The following is a 9,906-nucleotide window of genomic DNA, read 5'->3' as shown; positions in this document are numbered from 1 at the left end:
TGGCGGCTGCTGATCCTCGGGCGCCCGGGGTTGTGCGCCCCGGCCCGCCCGACCTTCCACTCGCGACAGCTGCGGGAAAGAGCCCGCACTCTCCCCGGACCGGGGCTGCGACTCCGGTCCAGGGAAATCCTGCCAGCTCCGGGTGAGGAGCGCCGAGACAGCCCTTGCCAATCAGCAATGGGCTGCTTGGGGACACCCCTGTCCATTCTTGGAAGATTCGAGGCAGCCACCGCTCAGCTCCCTGCTAGAGAACGCAGGCCTCGGGTCTCTTTATTTATCCTGATTGCTGCTTGAGCGCTATCATTCAGAGCTGCCAGGTCTACCCCAGGGTCTGCAGCCCGGGGTGTTCGCCAGCTTTTGCCTGTCCTTGCCTCTGTGCTCACACCATGCTTCACAGCCCCACCACCCAAGGGTGAACCCTGGATCTCTTCTACACATGAATATGGGCAAATTGAACCTCTGCGCCTCTGTGTCCTGGTAGGAAAATGTGCACTAAATAAAAATAATTAAAAAAAAAAATATATATATATATATATATATATGTATATATATATATCTCTCTCTCTCTCAGGAATTTAGGAAATTAGGATATGGAGATTATATATATATATATATATATATATATATATATATATATATGAAAGCCTTAGAATCAAACATGGGAGGTGCTTAGTAAGATTTAGCTGCTGAAGAAGGGAGAGGAGAGGCAAAGGAAGAAGAAAGAGAAGAGGGAGGAGAGGAGGGAGGAGAAACTGCCTAGTTGTTTAGATTTTATTCCCTCTGGAATTCTCTAGGCTGACCCTCCAAAGCCTCCAGGACAGGGTCACAGCTGTACCTCTGCCTGTGAGCATCTTCCAGAAATGCACTGTGCACATTCCAAGGATAAATTCCTCAGCTGCTTTCCAGGCATTCTTCTGTGTCACACCCCAGGGAGAGCTGATGCAGTCCCAAAAGCAAAAGTGGGGAGGGGGGAGAGGTCTATTTCAACCTGGTTCTCAAGCAGGGTAGGGCTCCAGACAGGGAAGCCCTGATTTTGACGACCACCCCTCCCCATAAGGAGTCATCATCATACACCAGGGTGATCCCAGGTGAGTGCCTTGCACCTGAGTCGGCAACACTGGTGGAGGCCTTCCTTCCTCCACGGGGTCAGGGCAGCCCGAAGCAGCCTCCTGGCAGTCTTCGCAGTTTCTGGCTAAATGCATAGTGACTTCAGCCTTCATTCTCAGAGTACAAATAGCACCAGCCAGTACTTGGCTGTGTTCCCAAATGAGGGCTTTGACTTCTTAAAGAATAGAAGTTAGAGCTGGAAGAGAGTCTAAAGATATCATCAAACCCCTCTGTTCCACAGAGGAGCAGACCGAGGTGTACAGAGGTGAGATGACGAGCCCAAAGTCCTCCAGGTGATTAATGTCAAAGGCCAGCTAGAACTCAGATACCCTGACTTGTTCGGCTGATGGTCTCATACTACCTCAGAGCTTCTCCAAGTTAAGTGATGTGCAAAGCCCTTTAAAGAAAATTAGATTCCCAACGTTTATGTAAAGATCTGTGGGATGTTTCTTAAGTATGCACAAGAAGAAAACCTGACATGAACTTTGTGTTTACATCAAATTAGACTTACCAGTCTCATGCCAATAAAAGTATAAAACTGGTAACAGTCCATGTAACAACACTAATGAGAGGGACGCTATGGTCTTACTACGAAACAGAATTGCCACTGGCAACATGAAGATGGTGTGGACCACTGCCACACAGCTGTTTTGGGGTTCCCATGCTTATGTCATACCAGCCGCATGCTCCATTCCCCTGCCATTTGCATCACCAAGAAGCCTTCAGTCAGGCTAGATCCCTAATATCCATATTGCCATTAACTGACTTGGATCTACCATGTGCATACAAAATGAATCCCTGTTCTTTTTTAGTAGCCTTTTTTTTAAAGATTTTATTTATTTATTTGAGAGAGAGAGAGAGAAAGAGAGAGTACCCATAGAGGGAGAGTGAGAGGGAGAAGTAGACTCCCCACTGAACAGAGCCCCCCAACATCCCAGGACCCTGAAATCATGACCTGAGCTGAAGGCAGCTGCTTAACATACACGGAGCCACCCAGGCACCCCGTTTTTTAGTAGCTTAACTATAATAATCTATATATACAAACAAGGAAGGTGCAGGCTGAAATCACGCGGCAATACTAAGCTGTAAGATAGTCATGCTGGTGATCCAGAATATGTGTATACTTGTCTAAATATATGAAAAAAAACCCACATTTTAAAACTTTGTTCACAGACTCTAGTTTGAGAAATGCTGCACCATGTCCTGCTGTCCTACAGGTAAAGACAGTCCCTGTCACCTGCTACAAGAATCTGAAACTCCACATTCCAGAACCATGCCTTTGCTTCTTAAGATTTTCCATCCATTAGGATCTTAGGATGGGGCACTGGTGATGGAAAAATGTGTAAGGGAAAAGCAGCAGGGTTGTACCAGGTCAGGAAATGGTGGGAAAGCAGAAGAGATAGGACATAGGGATCCAAAAACCTTCTTAAAGTGGGTACTGTGAAAATTCACCTTGGTCAACCCCACTCAATTATTAAGATCCGAACACTTCAGGGCTCTGCTCATAAAGCAACATTGCAAAACTAGCCCATGTTATAGTTACAAAGTATCTCCCATCTGCTTCCCACTTTAACTCTAGGAAAGAGTTGGTGGATATCATCCATCCCTAGTGAATGAATGAAGAACTGAACCCCAGGCAGGTTTGTGACCTACTTAAGCAAATGATCAGCAGAGGGCAGAATTATCACTAGAACTCGGATGCCCGACAAGGCCTTCTCTCTCCCCTCTACACTAACAGTAGGAAAGTGAGTGACACAGGGACGTACATTGGAACCAGTTAGTCCTTTTCTGTAACGGGACATTCTAGCAAGAATGGGTCTTAAGGGTGACTGTTACAAATTCGAAGAAACACCTCCAGGAGGAAAGGGCTTAAAGCTTTGGTATGTTCTGTTCTATCTATAATAAGGCAGGAGTAGTTCAAGTCCCAAAACACTAAATCATGGCATCGTAGAGGAGGTAAGATAAAACAGGAGGCTTCTCGGATCATGCTCCATTTGCCGTCTTCACTTACCATAAAGTTGCAAAATGGAATAATTTAAAAAGAAAATATTCTTATGCACACCTGCAACTCCATCTTGAATTTTCAGAGCATGTTAATTTGGAATTGCTGAATTTCTTCATGTATAATCACTAGAACCACTTCTCCTGGGTTAGTATTTGTAGTTTTATCAAGTGTTTGAAGATCTGCTTGCTTTTGCAAGTTATTTCCTTGCTGACTCACTTTATCAATTTCTTTTACACATCAGTGAACTGGACAAATCACCTTAAACTTTGACAATTTATTTAAACATAGCTAAGACTTTATTTCATGCTAAGAGAAGAATTGCTGTCCTGGACCAGACAAATGGTCCCCCAGCTTAGAATTTAGAATCAATGTTTAGAGTCAATTCATATTTGAAGATACACATAATTGCCTTCCAATATTTCAACCTCAAAAACCTATGAGGTGCAACTTGGCTAGTCATAAAATTAAAACAAGTGCAATAAAGTCATTATCACATGCTGGTGAGGAGAATAAACATTGATAAAACATCTTTGGAAACATCTGTCAGTGGCAGTTTTTTTAAATTACTTCTTCTGGGTTTTTTGTGTTTTTTAAAAGATTTTATGTATTTATTTGTCATAGCACAAGTAGGGGGAGCAGCAGGCAGGGGGAGAAGCAGACTCCTCACTGAGCAGGGAACCTGATGTGGGGACTCATTCCCAGGACCCCAAGATCATGACCTGAGCCAAAGGCAGCTGCCCAACTGACTGAGACACTCAGATGTCCCTCTTTGGGCTTTTTAAACAACTGGTAATCTTAAATATTTAAAAAAAAAATCTTTATATACAAAGATGTTCATCATGGGACACCAACAAACATTTGGAAGCAATTTAAGTCAGAACTATAGTAAACCTGTTTGATGGTCTATTAGACAGTCATTTTAAACTGCTTCCATTTTACTTGTATTTTATGTTTTTTAATATTGTTAAATGTGTATATTATTTGTCACAGTGTGCATGTATTATTTACTCCTATATATTTTTATGTGTGTGTGGGTTGTGTGGGTGTTTTATAGGTGTGTGTTATAGTGTTAGGGATCTCAAACCATAACCAATTCATTCATGAACTCAACCACTTATTAAACATTTAGTGTGTACCTACTATGTGTCAGGTGTTGTGTTAGTGAGTCTGAGTAGTCAATACTAAAGAACATTCCCTGCCTTCAAGGACCTTACAATCTAGTAAGAGAGACAGAGAAGTACTGGAAAGTTCAATACAATATATGATTGTATAGATCATATATATTATTCCAATATATCATTGGAGTAAACATGAGATGATATTATATAAGGCACCGAAGAAAAGCATCTAATCCATTCTTGGAAGGTAGGTTTATTTCCTGCAGGAAAGAACATCTAAGCACCGTGCTTGGCATACAGTAGATGCTCAATAAATGCATTTTGAATGAATTGGTATCAGAAGGGCAATAGGGGCAAACAGAGAAGGAGAAACCCTTTCAAGACAAAGGAAACATCACATGCTCATGCCCAGAAGCGAGAGTATAGAACACTTTCAGGAAGTCACAAATTGTCCAATATGGCGGGAAAATGGAGTTGAGTTTAGAAAAGTGACAAGAGATGAAGCCCAAGGAGTGCATAGAGACAAATCTATAAAACCCTGGATGTCATGCTAAGGAGTCTGGCCTCTACGCTGAAGAGAATGAGCAGGAAGGACATTGCCAGATGCACCATGTGGAAGGGTCCCGGACAGAAGGACACATGCAATGACAGGAGGCCAGTCGGGAGGTAGGGACGCAGCAGAGACTGTCAGTTGTCTAGAAGACCTGAATACAGGAAAGTCCGTGGAGAAAGGCAGATGCCTAGAAGACATTTTAGGATAAAATCCACAGGGCTTGAGGTTTCACTGAGCGTGAAGTAAAATGGACAGGAGGACAGGGGGCCTGGCAGTGGAACGCAGTACACGGGGGCACTGTGGTTTCCACAGGATCGAGCACAGGCACTTGCTGGAGGTGTGAGGAGGTGGCTCAGACTCCTGCGGCATGGGGTTCTGCTGCATGGCTTCCTTCCCCTCAAGCCACACCTGCAGCATCACTGGGATCTCCCTATGGCCAGAAGAAGGAAAGACCTAGGTCTGCTTATAGATGGTTTTGAGCCACACACAGGCACCAGCTAGAAGTGAATAGCTACCGTGTGTTGGCCCCAGTCAGGAATGTTGCTGGAAAAGAACTGGGGAAGAAAATCTTCCGACCGCTCAGACTTCCAACAGCACCTCTGTACCACCAGGCCTGGAGGTCTTGAATCCACGACCACAGCCCAGGTGGTTAGTCTTCATTGGTATCCCCAGATCTTTTCCATCTCCTTGTGTCACGCTGTATTTGAAAAAATGTCTTTTAATCAGGTTTCCAGGGGTTCCTGGGTGGCTCAGTTGGTTGAATGTCTGACTTTTGGTATCAGTTCATCAGGTCATGATCTCAGAGTGGTTAGATCAAGCCCCATGTGGGACTCCACACTCAGCTGGGGGTCTACTTGGGATTCTTTCTCCCCCTCCCTCTGCCTCTCTCCCCACTCATTCTCCTTCTGCCTCAAATAAATAAATGAATCTTTTTTTTTTTTTTTTAAATGGCAATTACTGGGACACCTGGATGGCTCAGCCAGTTAAGCAGCTGCCTTTGGCTCAGCTCATGATCTCAGGGTCCTGGGATCAAGTCTTGAACTGGGCTCCTCACTCAGTGGGGAGTCTGCTTCTCCCTCTGCCTGCTACTCCCCTTGCTTGTGTGCTCTCTCTCTCTGACACATAAATAAAATCTTAAAAATAAAATAAAAAAAAAAAAAGCTTTAGTTTGTTTTGGCCACACAATGTATAAAGTAATTTGTGACATAAACAACCAAAAGGCTGAGGACAGAGCTGTAAAGAAGCAGAGTTTTTGTACATTATTGAATTTAAGCTGGTACAAATTCAAATTAAAGTGTTGTAATTTTAGAATGTTAAATGTAATCCCCATGGTAACCACAAAGAAAATTTCTGTAGAATATACAGAAAAGGAAACAAGAAAAGAAATTGAACATATTACTGCAAAAAGTCAAGTAAACATAAGACAGTCATGTGAGAAATGAGGGACAAAAAATTATAAGGCATACAGAAAACAACATAATGACAGAAGTCCTTCCTTATTAATAATTGCTTTAAATGTAAATGGATTAAACTCTCCACTTAAAAGACAAAGATTGGAAGAGGGACACCTGGGTGGCTCAGTTGGTTAAGCGACTGCCTTCAGCTCAGGTCATGATCCTGGAGTTCCCGGGATTGAGTCCCGAATTGGGCTCCCTGCTTGGTGGGGAGTCTGCTTCTGCTTCCAAACCTTCCCTTCTCGTGCTCTCTCTCTCTCTCTCTCATTCTCTCTCTTTCAAATAAATAAATAAATAAATCTTTAAGAAAAAAGAAAAGGACAAAGATTGGAAGAATGGATTGAAAACACAAGATCCAGGGCACCTGCCTGGCTCAGGTGGTTAAGCATCTGCCTTTGGCTTAGGTCATGATCCCAGGGTTCTGGGATCGAGTCCTGCATCAGGCTCCCTGGTCAGCGGGGAGCCTGCTTCTCCCTCTGCCTCTGCATGCTGCTCCCCCTGCTCTGTCAAATAAATAAATAAAATCTTTAAAAAAAAAAAAAACCACACACACAAGATCCAAATATATGCTATATATAAGAGATTCATGGAGATCCAAAGACCAAACAAGCCGAAAATAAAAGGAAGAAGACATTCCATAGGAATAGTAACCAAGAGAGCAAGAATAACTGTACTAACATCAGACAAAATAGACTTAAGTCAGAAGAGCTTACAAGAGAGAAAGAGAAACATTGAATATTAATATAAGGTTCAATTTAGTGAGACAATACGTAACAATTATAAACATTTACACACCTAATGACAAGCCATCAAAATTTTTGAAGCAAAAACTGACAGAACTGAAGGGAGAAAGAGAGAGTTCTCCAGTAATAGTTGGAGATTTCAATACCCCACTCATGATAATAGATAAAACAACTAAACAGAAGATAAATAAGGAAATAAAGAACATAACACAATAAAGCACTAGATCTAACAGGCATATACAGAACACTCTAACCAACAACAGAATACACATTCTATTTAAGTGCACATGAAACATTTTCTAGGAAAACCATGTTAGTCACAAATTAAGTCTCAATAGATTAAAAAAAATAAGTGGCCATAGTAGGATGAAATTACAAACCAATAACAAGGGGTGCCTGGCTGCCTTAGTCAATGGAGCATGTAACTCTTGATGTTAGAGCTGCAAATTCAATCCCCAGGTTGAGTGTAGAGACTACATAAAATCTTTTAAAAGAAAGAAAGAAAGGAAAACAGAAAAATTCCCCAAAATTATAGAAATTAAACAACACACTTTTAAGCAACCAATGGATCAAAGAAATCAGAAAGGAAATTGGAAATACTTAGAGACAAATGAGGGTTCAGTCGGTTAAGCAACTGACTCATGATTTCGGCTCAGGTCCTGATCTCAGGGTCACGGGATCAAGCCCCGTGTCAGGCTCCATGCTGACAGGGAGCCTGCTTTGGATTCTCTCTCTCCCTCTGCCCCTCTCTTTTGCTCCTCTCCCTCTGCTCGTGCACACGTTCACTCTTTCTCTCAAAAGGACGGAAGGAAGGTAGAAGGGATGGAGGAAGGGAGAAAAGCAGAAAGGAAGGGAGTATGGGGGAAGGGAAGGACTTAGAGATAAATGAAAGTGAAAATACAATTTGCCAAAACATATGGGTTGCAGTGAAAACAGTGCAAAAGGAGAAATTTATAGCTATAAACACATTCAAAAACAAGAAAAATCTCAGATCAACAACCTAACTTTATAACTTAGAGAACTAGAAAAAGAAGAAAGAACTAAACTCAAAGCTAGCAAAATGAAGGAAATAATAAAGACTCCAGCAGAGATCAATGAAACTGAGACTAGAAAATGGGGCACCAGCCTGGCTTAGTTGTTGGAACATTCGACTCTTGATCTCAGGGTTAAGTCTGAGCTCCACAGTGGGCGGACAGATTGCTTAAAAATAAAATTTAAGGGGCACCTGGGTGGCTCAGTTGGTTAAGCAACTGCCTTTGGCTCAGGTCATGATCCCAGGACCTTAGGACTGAGCCTGGTGTTGGGCTCCCTACTCTGCGGGAAGCCTGCTTCTCCCTCTCCCACTCCCCCAGCTTGTGTTCCTCTCTTGCTGTCTCTCTCTGTGTCAAATAAATTAATAAAATCTTTTAACAAGAAGAATAATAATAAAATTTAAAAAATTAATTCAAAATGAACCACCGGCCTAAATCTAACACAATAAAGACTAAAACAGTAAGACTCTTAAAAGAAACAGTACAGGGGCACCTGGGTGGCTCAGTGGGTTAAAGCCTCTGCCTTTGGCTCAGGTCATGATCTCAGGGTCAGCGGGGAGCCTGCTTCCCCCCCCCCCGCCCCCGCCTGCCTCTCTGCCTACTTGTGATCTCTGTCAAATAAATAAACAAACAAAAAAAAATTTTTAAAAAAAGTACAAAAGCTTTACCACATTGGATTCAGAAATGATTTCTTAGATAGAACAGCAAAGGCACAGGTAACAATAAAAATAGCCAAATTAGATTTCATGAAAATTTTAAAACTTTGTGTATCAAAAGACACTGGCAATAAAGCAAAAAGGCAACTCACAGATTGGGAGAAAATACCTGCAAATCATGTACCTGATAGAACAATATTCAGAATATATAAAGAACTCCTAAAACACAACAAAAAACAACATAATTCAAAAATAAAGGACCTGAATAAACATTTCTTCAAAGAGGGTATGCAAATGGCCATCAAGCCATGATATTCAATGTCACTAATCGGCCGAGAAATGCACATCACAACCACAAGAAGATATCACCTCATACACAGTAGGATGGCTGATCTCAAAAACACAAAAAATAACAAGCGTTAGCCAGGATCTGGAGAAATTAGAACCCTTGTGCACTACTGGTAGCAACATTAAAATGGTACAATCACCACAGTCTGCTTGACTGTGCTAAAATGCCACTAAAATGGTACAATCACCACAGTCTGCTGGCCTGTCCTCCTGATTTCAGACTTGGCAATCCCCCACAGTTGCATGAGCCTATCTCTTAAAATAAATCATGTATATACACATACAGACATAGACACACACGCCCTGTTGGTTCTGTTTCTCTGGAGAACTCTAATACATACCCTTTAAATCCATTCCCTACAAACCTAAGTTTGCTTTCTCCCTAAGAAGTGAGTTCATGGTATACACAGGAGCCTGCAGCACCTTAAGTTTTTCCTACTTAATAATGTATCATGGATATCTTTCCAAGTCAGCCAGCTGAGATCTAATTCATTCTTCTCAAGAGCAATACAGTAAGCCATTGTATGGATTATTATTTAAGCAGAGGATATACAGACATAGAAGTTCCCAGGTTTTCTGCTCTTCATTCTATTATTTGCATCAAGCTTTCAAGAAACCTATTTATACACACTGTACTTGTCTTGTATTACTGCTTTGCTTCAGAATGGATCTACTTATACTCTACCAAAAATTTAGTGTCTTCTTTTCCCAGTTGCCAATTTAGAAATAAATAGTCTGGATTAAAAGCCAAATAGGTCTTTTTTTTTTTTTTTAGATTTTTATTTACTTATTTGGCAGAGATCATAAGTAGGCAGGGAGGCAGGCAGAGAGAGAGGGAAGCAGGCTCCCCATTGAGCAGAGAGTCCTACGAGGGGCTCGATCTCAGGACCC

This window comes from Lontra canadensis, unplaced genomic scaffold (genome assembly GCF_010015895.1).
Source record: "Lontra canadensis isolate GAN:19392208 unplaced genomic scaffold, GSC_riverotter_1.0 scaffold51, whole genome shotgun sequence".
NCBI lineage: Eukaryota > Metazoa > Chordata > Mammalia > Carnivora > Mustelidae > Lontra > Lontra canadensis.
Note: the sequence above shows the minus strand (reverse complement) of the source record.